At 38.6% G+C, this 10,914-nt stretch overlaps 1 non-coding gene across 1 annotated transcript; it reads left to right on the top strand.

Annotated features, from left to right (window-relative positions):
- The first annotated feature begins 9,901 nt into the window (after nucleotides 1-9,901).
- Nucleotides 9,902-9,963, top strand: LOC114088714 (U7 small nuclear RNA). The gene has a single exon (XR_003582036.1). It is a non-coding gene; the product is annotated as a U7 small nuclear RNA (small nuclear RNA).
- Nucleotides 9,964-10,914: the final 951 nt, after the last annotated feature.

The raw sequence follows: 10,914 nt of genomic DNA on the forward strand, positions 1-10,914 counted from the left end.
CCTTTAGCCAAACAGAGAAAGAAGAAAAAAAGATGTTTTGTTTACTGAAAAGAGATGGAAAAGTTGAAAGTTATTCATATGTGATTGACTTGAGTCAATGTTTTTTAGGATAATTGGATTCTTAGAAGGGTGGTGGTGGGGGAGTCACTTTGATTGAGGTAGCCTTTAATGCAAGTACTTACTCTTTTTCTTTATAGAACAATGATTAACATTTTTTTTTCTTTACAGATTCTAGAATAATACAGGGAAAACTGATACCAAAGTTTTCTTCTTTGAAGAGAAACTGATAGCTGGGGAACAGGGACAGAACAGTTTACTTTTCTGAACTTATAAGTTTGGTACCATTAGTACACATTTCCTATTAAAATAATTAATATTTAATTGTAAAATACATAGTCTTATCTCCATTTCTGTCCATGTATCAGGAATAGGACCCCAAATCTGTATCTTAATAAGTAACTCATGTGATTCTAATAAAACTAATCATTGGTTCATTCTTTGAGAAATATGTTATCAAATGGTGATTGTTAATTGTGTAAACTTCCTGGGTTTACACACTCCCATGAGATTCTAATGAGAATTATGGGCCTCTTCCCCAGAAAATCTCACATTTACTCAAGGACACAATGATGTGAATATATTATAAATACAATTGCAGGAGGTTCAGGGGAACCTCAGTGGTATCATGTTTGCAATCCTCTTGTTAGGGACTTCGGAAATAGAGGTTTTGTTTATGGCAAGAAGCTTTTTTGTTTTGTTTATTTTTTGTTTCATATTTTTAAAGAGAGAGGTTTAGAGAATTGAAAACAGGGTGTGTGTGTGTGTGTGTGTGTGTGTGTGTGTGTGTGTGTATGTAAAGCAGAGGTGAAGTCTGTTTTATTTTTAAAATTTTTTTTATATGTGGTGCTGAGGCTCAAACCCAGTGCCTCACATGTGCGAGGCTAGCGCCCCACTGCTGAGCCACAAACCCAGCCCGTGAATTCTGTTTTTGATGAAGGGGTTCCTTCTCCATTTCTACCAGTACCTAACTAATAAACAAACAGAAGATAGGTCCCTCAACAATTCCTGTCTAGCTACATCCTGTCCATAAACATGTTAATGAAATTTTCAGATGATACTAACAGAAGACATGCTGCAAACAGGAAAGCCAAAGAAATTATATAAAACATTAGCAATATGGCAAAGAGAATGACACTCAACTTGGAAAAATTTCAAGAGGTATCTGGGGGAAAGTAATTGGAAAGAAATTTTTTCATGCCGAGGGCAACACCTGGAAAATAGTAATGGCTGTAAGAGGCCCAGGGGTGACACTAAACAGCAAATTAGCTACATGTCTGCTGTATAATATTTCAAGAAAAATATGACACTGGTCTCTTGTCATAAAGCAGGGAGATAATGGCTCTTTCTGTTTGGCCCTAGTGACAGATAGCACCTGGGATGCTGTTTTTAGTTTTGGACACTTCATTAGCAGAAAATCACTGATTAGCATTTGGGAATTTGGAGGCAAGAAACAAGAACAATTAAAAGCATTTATTTAACATGACTCACCCATTCAAAACTGATGGTGCAGAGGGAAAAAGGAATAACGAAGCTCTGTACTTTGTGTTGCTGTGAAATCAAAAATCTCTTCACTTCAGTTTCAGCAAAGAACCACTGATTGTTGAAGCTGGGAGGGACTTTGGTGATGAATTTTAATGACCTTTTTATGTTCCTAGGCAGAGCTAAAATTTTGTTATTTGGGCAGTTTGCTCTTGGGCTGCATTGTACAGGGATTTAGAAAAGCTCTTCTTAAAATATAGATCTAGTAATATTATTGACCCACTTAAAAACCTTCAATGATTTCTCATGACATTTTGAATAAATCTAGCTTCTTATTAAAGGCCCACAAAGTTCTACAGGAACTGGCTCTCACCTTTAGCTTTTGTAACTCTCCCCCGAGCTCACCAGTCTTCAGCCACACCACTCTCTAGAATCCTTCAAGCTTCTTCCAGCCTTGGTTTTTGCAACTGCTCTTTATTCCTCTGGTTCCTTGTGTTGTTGATTCCTTCTCACCTTTCTTCCTTTTGTGACCATCTTATCTGAAGTCTCTATCCTCAGCTCATCATCCTATTTATAGCATTATCACAATCTGTAATTATCTTTATTTACTTACTTCTTTATTACCTTTCCTCTTATTAGGTTATAAGATCCAGGAGAGCAAAGACCTTTTCTGTGTCACTCATTCCTATGATTTCAGTGCTTAGCATGTAGTAATAGCTAACACACTGAGTTCTTACTATATTCCTGACACTATTCAGTGTTTTACATATATTTAATCCTCACAGAAATCCTATGAGATAGAACAATCTTTTCCACCTTACATCAACTATATGGGTAAAGTGAAGTGCAAAGACGCTAGATGTAACTAGCCCAAGGATATATAGCAAGTAAGTGGCAGAGCCAGGATTTAATCTTGGCAGTTCAAGTTGCCCAGGTTATGGAGGACGGGCAATGGATTAATTACTTGAATAGTTGTGTGTTGTCTTTTCCTCTTTGAGAAATTCTAGTAAAGAAGAATTTACCTCCATATTTGAGAATGTGTGATCTTAAGTCATTCCTTTTGGGGATAATCAGGAAAAGAAGAAAATTCAAGGAGAGTATTAGGAATAAAAACACGAGTTAGAACATATGGTAAGTCAAATTTTGAGTTTTTTGTGATACAATCTTGGGAGAGGCAAAAAAAAAAAAGCTAAGAGGATCTATTAGGATACAAAGAATTTGGCTGTTTTTAGAGGTGTTGAGGACACATGCCTTGGTATGAACTTATTTATCAAGGGTCAAAATATGACATATCTATAACTCTGTATTTTGAAAAGAGGTTTGAGAAATACCTGTTTAATTAGGCAACAGACTTAAGTGTGTCTAAGAGATTTTTTTCAGGGTGGGGGATTGGGGATTGAATCCAGAGTCTTGACTATGCTAAGCATGTGCTCTACCACTGAGTTACAGTATCAACCTCTCCAAGGTCTTCTTTATTGAGTATCCAAGTGACTGTGTCTGTGAATCTATGGAACCAAGGATATGGGAGTCAGTGACAACTCTGTATTATAAAATATGAAACATCTATTTGGATAAAGGAGTCAACAGGTATACCATCTTAGTTTGCATGTTATCTGCAGCCAAACAAATCAAATTTCCAAGTACCTTGTCAAAACTGAAAGTTTTTTTTTAGGAAGTAAAGGATGATAAGTTGAAATTATCTTGACATACCACTATTAGTCATGTAGGCAAATGCTAACATTAACTGCCTTTGCTTTTTTATTAAATAAAATGAAAATGTATCTGTAAAGGACATTGTTAGTTCACTCATAGTGACCTTGATTTTTCAAGCCTATGTTTCCTGACTCTACTCTTGTTTTGTTCTTTCCTTTTTTTCCCAAGGCAGAGAGGATTTTTTTTAACATGATGCCAAGGAATTGAACCCAGTGCCACAGGCATTTCAGGCATGCTAGGCAAGCGCTCTACCCCTGAGCCACGACCCCAGTTCTGCAGAGAGGATCTTTATGAAACATAAATCCAGCTAGTTAATCCCCTGTTTAAGCCCTATCAAAGGTTTTCTATTGCAGGGATGAAGTGGGTACCTCTTAACATGGCTTATTAAAGTCCTTCTCAAGCTGCTTCCTTCAGTCTTTTGCTTCATTACTGTTTCTCAATGGTAGTAAGTGGCAGAGCTGGCTGCCCCCAGAGCCAATATTCTTAACTACTTCCTTGCATTTTCCCAGCAGTCAGTCATCTTGAATTTCTTTTTGCATCTCCCATGAGTCACTCAGTTTTGTCATTGGGTGTCACCACAGGATGCTGTCTCTGCCTGGAATTTTCTCTGCTCATTCTCCTGGTTTAGAAAATACCTCCGCATTTGTCCTGCAGACCTCAGCTTTGAAGTTTCTCCAAGAAGCTTCCATGGTCCTCCAAGTCTGGGTCAGAAGCCCCTGCTGTTAATGTTCCCACAGGTCCTTCACCTTCTGATATTTATTTCATCCGTTATACAGGTGGCCTCTGACTCACAATGGTTCAACTTACTTTCTTTGACCTTACGATAGTGAGAAAGCGATACATCTAGTGGAAACTGGACTTTGAAGGCCGTTGCTTGCTGGAGTATATGGGTATTTTGGCTGTGGGGCACAGCACCATACTCTTCCCATCCTCTTCACAGACTTGGAACCAAATTGTTCGCCTTCAGGCAGTTTCCCTGGGTCACGGAGAGTTGGGGAACTTCCTCTGTAGGTCATGGGCTGGGCAGCAGTCCTGAATGTTGTCTTCCTCTACCGTAACTTTCGCCGGCTAGAACCCAGGACCTGAGCCGACAGAGCCCTGTGACAGGATGGTGGTCTCCAGGGCGCAGCCCTGAGGGGAGGACCACCAGGGCACCCGCAGCGGCCTTCGGAGGAGGAAGGAGAACTGAAGACTGACCTGGGGCTGGGGGGCGGGGAGAGAAAGCTGCTCACCAGACAACAGGGGCCCAGAGGGCATCTTTACCCTGTTCTCCAGGCCCTGGGGTGGGTGGATAGAGGAGGCTGCAGGCAGCCAGCAGCCATCCATGTGAATCCCGAGTTCCCAGGGACCCGGAGCAGCAGGTGGTAGCTGAGAATGCAGGTGAGTACCACCCTACTCCGAGGATTCTTAGAGGACTCATTCGCAAGGACCAACCTCAGAAAATAAGCAGTCTGCTAATTAAGTGGCTGGGGACGAAGAGCACAGGATTTGGGATGTGGCTGTGAAAGTATCAAATTTATACTGGCCCTTGGGGAAGCTCGAGGGAAATACTGATTGTCTTTGGACTTGCAGGTGCTGCAACCTGGTGACCCTTTATGGAAATGAAGACGAGAACGGAGTAGTTATAAAATAACCATAGAAATGCTGACCTCAATGGCAATGAATCTCCAAGTTTTTTGTTGTTTTTTTTTTCCCTCTGAGCCTGAGCTCAGATTGAGATTCTTGATTGCCCTCATTCTATTCCTTCTTCTCCCTCTCCTCATTGCCCCTCCCCTGGCTGCTTCTTTTCTTCCTCATTCCCCTCCTCTTTCCATTAACCCAGGAGTTCCTAACCTGGAGTTCTGGTGGTCCCTGAACTAGGATGGAAAGAAATAACATTTAATACTATGTCACTTTAAATAAATAAATAAATAAATCACACACACACACACACACACACACACACACAGAGGAAAGGGTGGGGGAGAGGGATGGGTTCTCACTGTGTTGCCCAGACTAGTGTCGAGTTCCTGGGCTCAGTCCTGATGAGGAAAAGACTGTAGGTTTGAGGTCTCTCAAGACCAGTTTTGGTTTCTCTGTTCTCTAGAAGTGACTTTCTAGCAAACCTGGATTCTCAACCTCCAACTCTGCCCATATTGGCAAATGCCACAAAGAAAAACGTGGTAGTTGATGTGGGTATTACCCTCCACATTTTTACCTCTCACTTGGTTCTTTTCTTTAGCTGGCCTTTGTTTCCTGAGTAATCATAGATTCTAGGAAATTCTACCCTACTTTTCTGAAGTTTTGGCTTATCTTTAGTGAAAGAACGACCAGACAAGGCTGGTTATCGGAGAAGTGCCCATTTATTGAGGAACAGCTCTGCATATTTATAGAGGGGGAGGGGCGGTTTGACAGTTATGACAGTTTATCGTTTAACGGTTTGACAGTTGGCACCGGGTGCTTTCTGATTGGAGGATAAGGATCATGTGAGTCAGCAGAGCTCACCATTGGTCGGCTCTTCTGGGGGATGGGGAAGTTAGTAGTCTGATTGGTGGGTAAGGATCATGGGAGTCGGCGCAGCTCACCATTAGGAGGCTCTCTTGGGGGATGGGGAAGTTGGTCTTTGGAGCCCGGGAGACTGCCAACATTTAGAATTCAGAAAATACTTTGAGGAGGAAAATTTTATTTGAGGCTTTCCAAAGCTCCAATTTTGTCACTCAAACCCAGGTAACTGTCAAGTTTTATTCATTTTTCTGTCCTATAGTAGCACTCCTGTGCTTGCTTCAATTCCAGAACTCAATCACCAGCTTGTGTTCAGAAAGGCAAATTACCCCCAAACACAGTGGACTCTTACACTAACTCTGGAGGCTTCTGTACTCTCTAGAATTTTGTTCCTTGTATTTTTTTACTGACTTTGCAGATCTTTGAAGCCTTTAAACGTATGATTTTTGCCATCTATCCAGTTTTAGTTGTAAATGATGATGTTTTCCTGCGTCAGACTTCCTCATTCTACATGGAAACATATATGTTCAGAGATGCCTATTTTTAGAAAAAGTCTTTTAGAGGGTTGTGTGAGCCCCCTCCCTCAACAGAAAGCAGTTAAGCAGACAACACCACAGTGTGGTCAAGTGTTGTGTTTAGTAGGGATTAAAGACTATGAAAGCCAAGGTTAAAGAAACTAGATCTGGGAAGTTAGGGGGATGCTTTTTAGAGCAGTGTTATATAAGATGATAACTTAGAAGTTATCCTGGCCCATACCTCACACTGGGAAATTGTTCTAAGTTGCTTTCCAATTTATTTTCACATGAATCATTTTATTTGATCTTCACAGTAATTGTGGACTTCATTTTAATGTTTTGAGTGTCTCCCCCTAGGCTTCATAGAGTGACAAACTCATAGTTAGAACATATTTATTAGATGAATGAATAAAAGAAGAATGCTTCTCATGGAAATTTCCATCTAACTTCCTAACTGTTTAACTCATCTGTTATTATCCAGTTTCCAGCTAGTTTTCCAACATTTCCAGTGTGATATGCCTGGATACTTGCCTCTTTCCTTTCTTTCCGTCTCCTTTCTCTTTTCTCTTTCTCTAAACTTTTATTTCTTGGACACCTTCAAATCAGTGTGATATGCAGGCCCTGACAACCTTTTATTTATTATTTCAAAGCCATTTTGTCAGCCTTCTCTGACTTCTAACATTTTGTTCATCCTTATAAATTTCAATTAAATTTCACTGAAGGGGAGTGGAGCTTGCCAAGGGCTGAGTAGAAGAATCTAGATTTCCTCTCTTTACTTTGACACCTGCACAGGCCTTTCTCAGTGGAGCTCACTACAGTGTGATTTACTTGGCAGATTGGAACCCTCTATAGACCATTATCTTTTATAATTAAATAACTAAATGAGAGTGAGAACAAGAGAGAGATATGAGCCAAGGAAGAAAAAGTACACAGACCCACAGACAATCTAAAGATCTGGGCTATGGTCTCAGCCCTAACACTTACAAAGAGCGTGACTTGGGGCAAATCTCTTGAGGCCTCAGGCGGGGGAAAAGAAATAGGACACCAGATGTTTTCTATGGTCACTTCCAGAAAGAACACTAAGTGATTCTATAAGCAATAACTAGAGAGGGCAAAAAGGAGAACCAAAGGAAGATCAGACCATTGTGAATTCAGGCTGGAAACTCCATTGGTTTTGATCTACCCCTTGTGACACTGTGTGCTAATTCATATTATTCTAACATTGGCCTTGTTAATTCTCTTACCCTTTAATCCTACTTGTGATTATTTCCTCCTTTCTATTACTTCTGGGAACACAATACTCATAAACAAAAGCTCACTTAGTTCTAATTACTTTTGGTTGTTTAACAGTTGCTTTTAGCCTTTTCACTTACATCAGGCCAAAAACACTTTTTTTGGATGATTGCTAAAAGCCATAAGTATCATCAGGACTTAATTTTTTTGATTAGGAATGTTGACTAAATCCCCCAATATCCTTAGAAAACTTCAGGTCTGTTGATTTGGCAGCTCAAGAAAGTTCTGGGACAACAGGGCATATGGCTACATTCCAACCCTAACTGGTCAGGATCATTCAGGGTCATGGAATATTAGAGTTGGATGAGATCTTTGAAATTATTTGGTAGAAGAATGAATGGATATCAACACAAAGGCTTGGAGAAATTGTTTTTTCTTGACATACATAGTTTATGGGAGGTTCATAACTAGAAATCAACTGTTCTTTTCCTTAACAACTCAGTGCCCCAACCCACTGGGATAACAGACCATAAATGAAGCAGTGACTAGAGGGAAACACTGATTTGATGTGGGAACTTCATTCAGATTGGGTGCTTCACTGACAACTGTTATTTAAGAAATCATTTAATCATCTCTTCAGTGAAGAGATGGATCCAGCAATAATGAGTTGCTCTGTTGTCATTTGAGCTTGAGTGGCAACTTCTGCCCAGGCAGGAGGAATGCCGAAAGAATTTTAAAATTCTTACAAGATATCAGGCATAGTGCTGAACAGTAGGGATGCGTAGATGAATGCCACAGAATCCTGAGGGCTCTGCTCTTGGGAGTTCAGAATCTTTTTCACTCTAGGATTTGAGTTACTTAATTGTTTTGCTCTGAACCCAAATAAAGGAAACAAGGCTTTAAGATGGCAGGCTTCCCCTGCTCTCTACTCTTACACTGTTGTGTAAGATGTTAGCTGTGGGTTTTTCATATATGGCATTTATCATTTGAGGAATTTCTTCTATTTCTAGTTTATTGAGGTTTTTTTTTTTTGTGAATCATGAGAGGGTGTTAGATTTTGTCAGTTACTTTTGGGGCATCAATTGAGGTGATTATAGGATTTTTTCTTCATTTCATTGATATCATCATAACATTTTATTTATATTATAACATTTTATATTATAACATGACTGACTTTTGTGTGTTGAAGCATCCTTGCATTCCTGGGATAGATCTCCCTTTTATCCTGGGGAGTAATCCTTTTAATATGCTGTTGAATTCAGCTTGCTTGTAGTTTGTTGAGGAGTTTTACATTTATTTTCTTAAGGGGTATTGGTCTTTGGTTTTCTTTTCTTATAGTGTGTTTGACTCCAGAAACAGGTTATTCCTGATTTTACAGAATAAGTAAGTATTTCTTCTTCAGGTTTTTGGAATTGTTTGAGAAGATTAGTGTTGATTCTTCTTTAAGTGGTAAGAGTTAATTTACCAGTGAAGCCATCTGATTCTGCATTTTTATTTGTTGAGAGTTTTTTGATTACTAATCCAATTTCCTTGCTTATTTCAGATCTATTTTGAAGTTCTATTTCTTCAGTTAATTTGATCCTTTGTATGTTTCTAGGGAACTATCCATTTAATCTAGATTATCAAATTTGTTGGTGGTTTCTATAGTATAAGCCTTTTTATTTATATTATAACATAATATTTTTTTATTTTTGTAAAACCAGTAGAAATGTCTCCTCTTTAGTTTCTGATTTGAGTAACTTGAGTCTTCTCTTTTCGTAGTCAATCTAGCTAAAATTGTGTCAATTTTATTAATGTTTTCAAAGAACCAATTTTTAATTTGTTGACTTTCTCTTCTTATTTTTATTTCATTTACCTTTATCTTAATATTATTATTTTCTCCTTCAGATAGTTTCAGGTTTTATTTTACTCTTTTTAATTCTTTTTTTTAGTATTTATTTTTTAGTTATAGGTGGACACAATATCTTTATTTTATTTTTATGTGGTGCTGAGGATCGAACACGGTGCCTCACACATGGTAGGCCAGCGCTCTACCTCTGAGCCAGAACCTCAGCCCTCTTTTTAATTCTTTAAGGTGTATTAGTAGATTATTGATTTGAAGCTACAGGGGACTGAACTGAGGGGCACTCCACCACTGAGCCACATCCCCATCCCTATTTTGTATTTTATTCAGAGACAGGGTCTCACTGAGTTGCTTAGTGCCTTGCCATTGCTGAGGCTGGCTTTGAACTCATGATCCTTCTGCCTAAACCTCCTGAGCTGAGACTGGAAGACTGCAAATTCAAGGTCAGCCTGGGCAACACTGTGAGACATTGTCTCAAAACAAAATAAAAAAAGGGCTGGCAATATGTCTCAGAGTACTTGAGTAGTATGTATGAGGTCCTGAGTTCAATTCCCAGTACCACACAAGTATGTGTCATTAGTGATTTAGCTCCTTAATAATTTGTCTAGCAGGTTTTCTGGTTTTTGCTGGAAAATTCTCCTATAGGACAAAGAGAAGAGTACTACTTAATTTCCTCATATTTGTGAATTTCTAGTTTTCTTATGTTGTTGACTTCTGTTTTTTTTTTTTTTCTCTTGTGATTGGAAAGCATATTTGGTATAAATTCAATTTTTTTGCAATTTGTTCTGTGCCTTAACATATGGTCTGTCCTGGAGAATGTTCCTGTGTACTTGAGGAGAATGTGTTCTGTTGTTGTTGGGGAAGATGTTCTGTATAATTTTATTAGTTTATAGTATTGTTCAAGTTCTTTTCTTCCTTATTGATCTTCTGTTTGGTTGTTTTATCCATTACCAAATGCAGGACATTGAAGTCTCCAACTATTATTGTAGAACTGTCTATTTTTTAAAAATGTTTATTTTTTAGTTGTAGTTGGACACAATACCTTTATTTTAGTTATTTGTATGTGGTTCTGAGAATCGAACCCAGGGCCTCGCCCATGCTAGGTGAGTGTTCTACTGCTGAGCCATAACCCCAGCCCAGAACTGTTTATTTTGATCTTCAATTTGTATTATTTTTTGTTTCATTTATTTTAGGACTGTGTTTTTAGCTGCATATATGTTTATCATTGTGATATATTGGATATATTGATAAATTGAATCTTTTGTAAATATATAATGTCCTTGTCTCTTCTAATCTTTTTTGACTTAAAATCTACTTTTTCCTGTAATAAAAAAGCCAGCTCGTCTTTTTTAGTTACTATTTGCATGAAAATAGTTTTATATCCTTTTACTTTCAACATCTTTAAATCTTTGTTTGTACAGTTTTTTTTTCCTCCCCTCCCATCTTCTCTCTCTACCCCATCTACTGTAATTCATTTCTCTCCTTGTTTATTTTCCCATTCCCCTCACAACCTCTTATATGTAATTTTGTATAACAATGAGGGTCTCCCTCCATTACCATGTAATTTCCCTTTTCTCTCCCTTTCCCTCC

The sequence above is a fragment of the Marmota flaviventris genome, chromosome 4 (assembly GCF_047511675.1).
Source record: "Marmota flaviventris isolate mMarFla1 chromosome 4, mMarFla1.hap1, whole genome shotgun sequence".
Taxonomy (NCBI): Eukaryota; Metazoa; Chordata; class Mammalia; order Rodentia; family Sciuridae; genus Marmota; species Marmota flaviventris.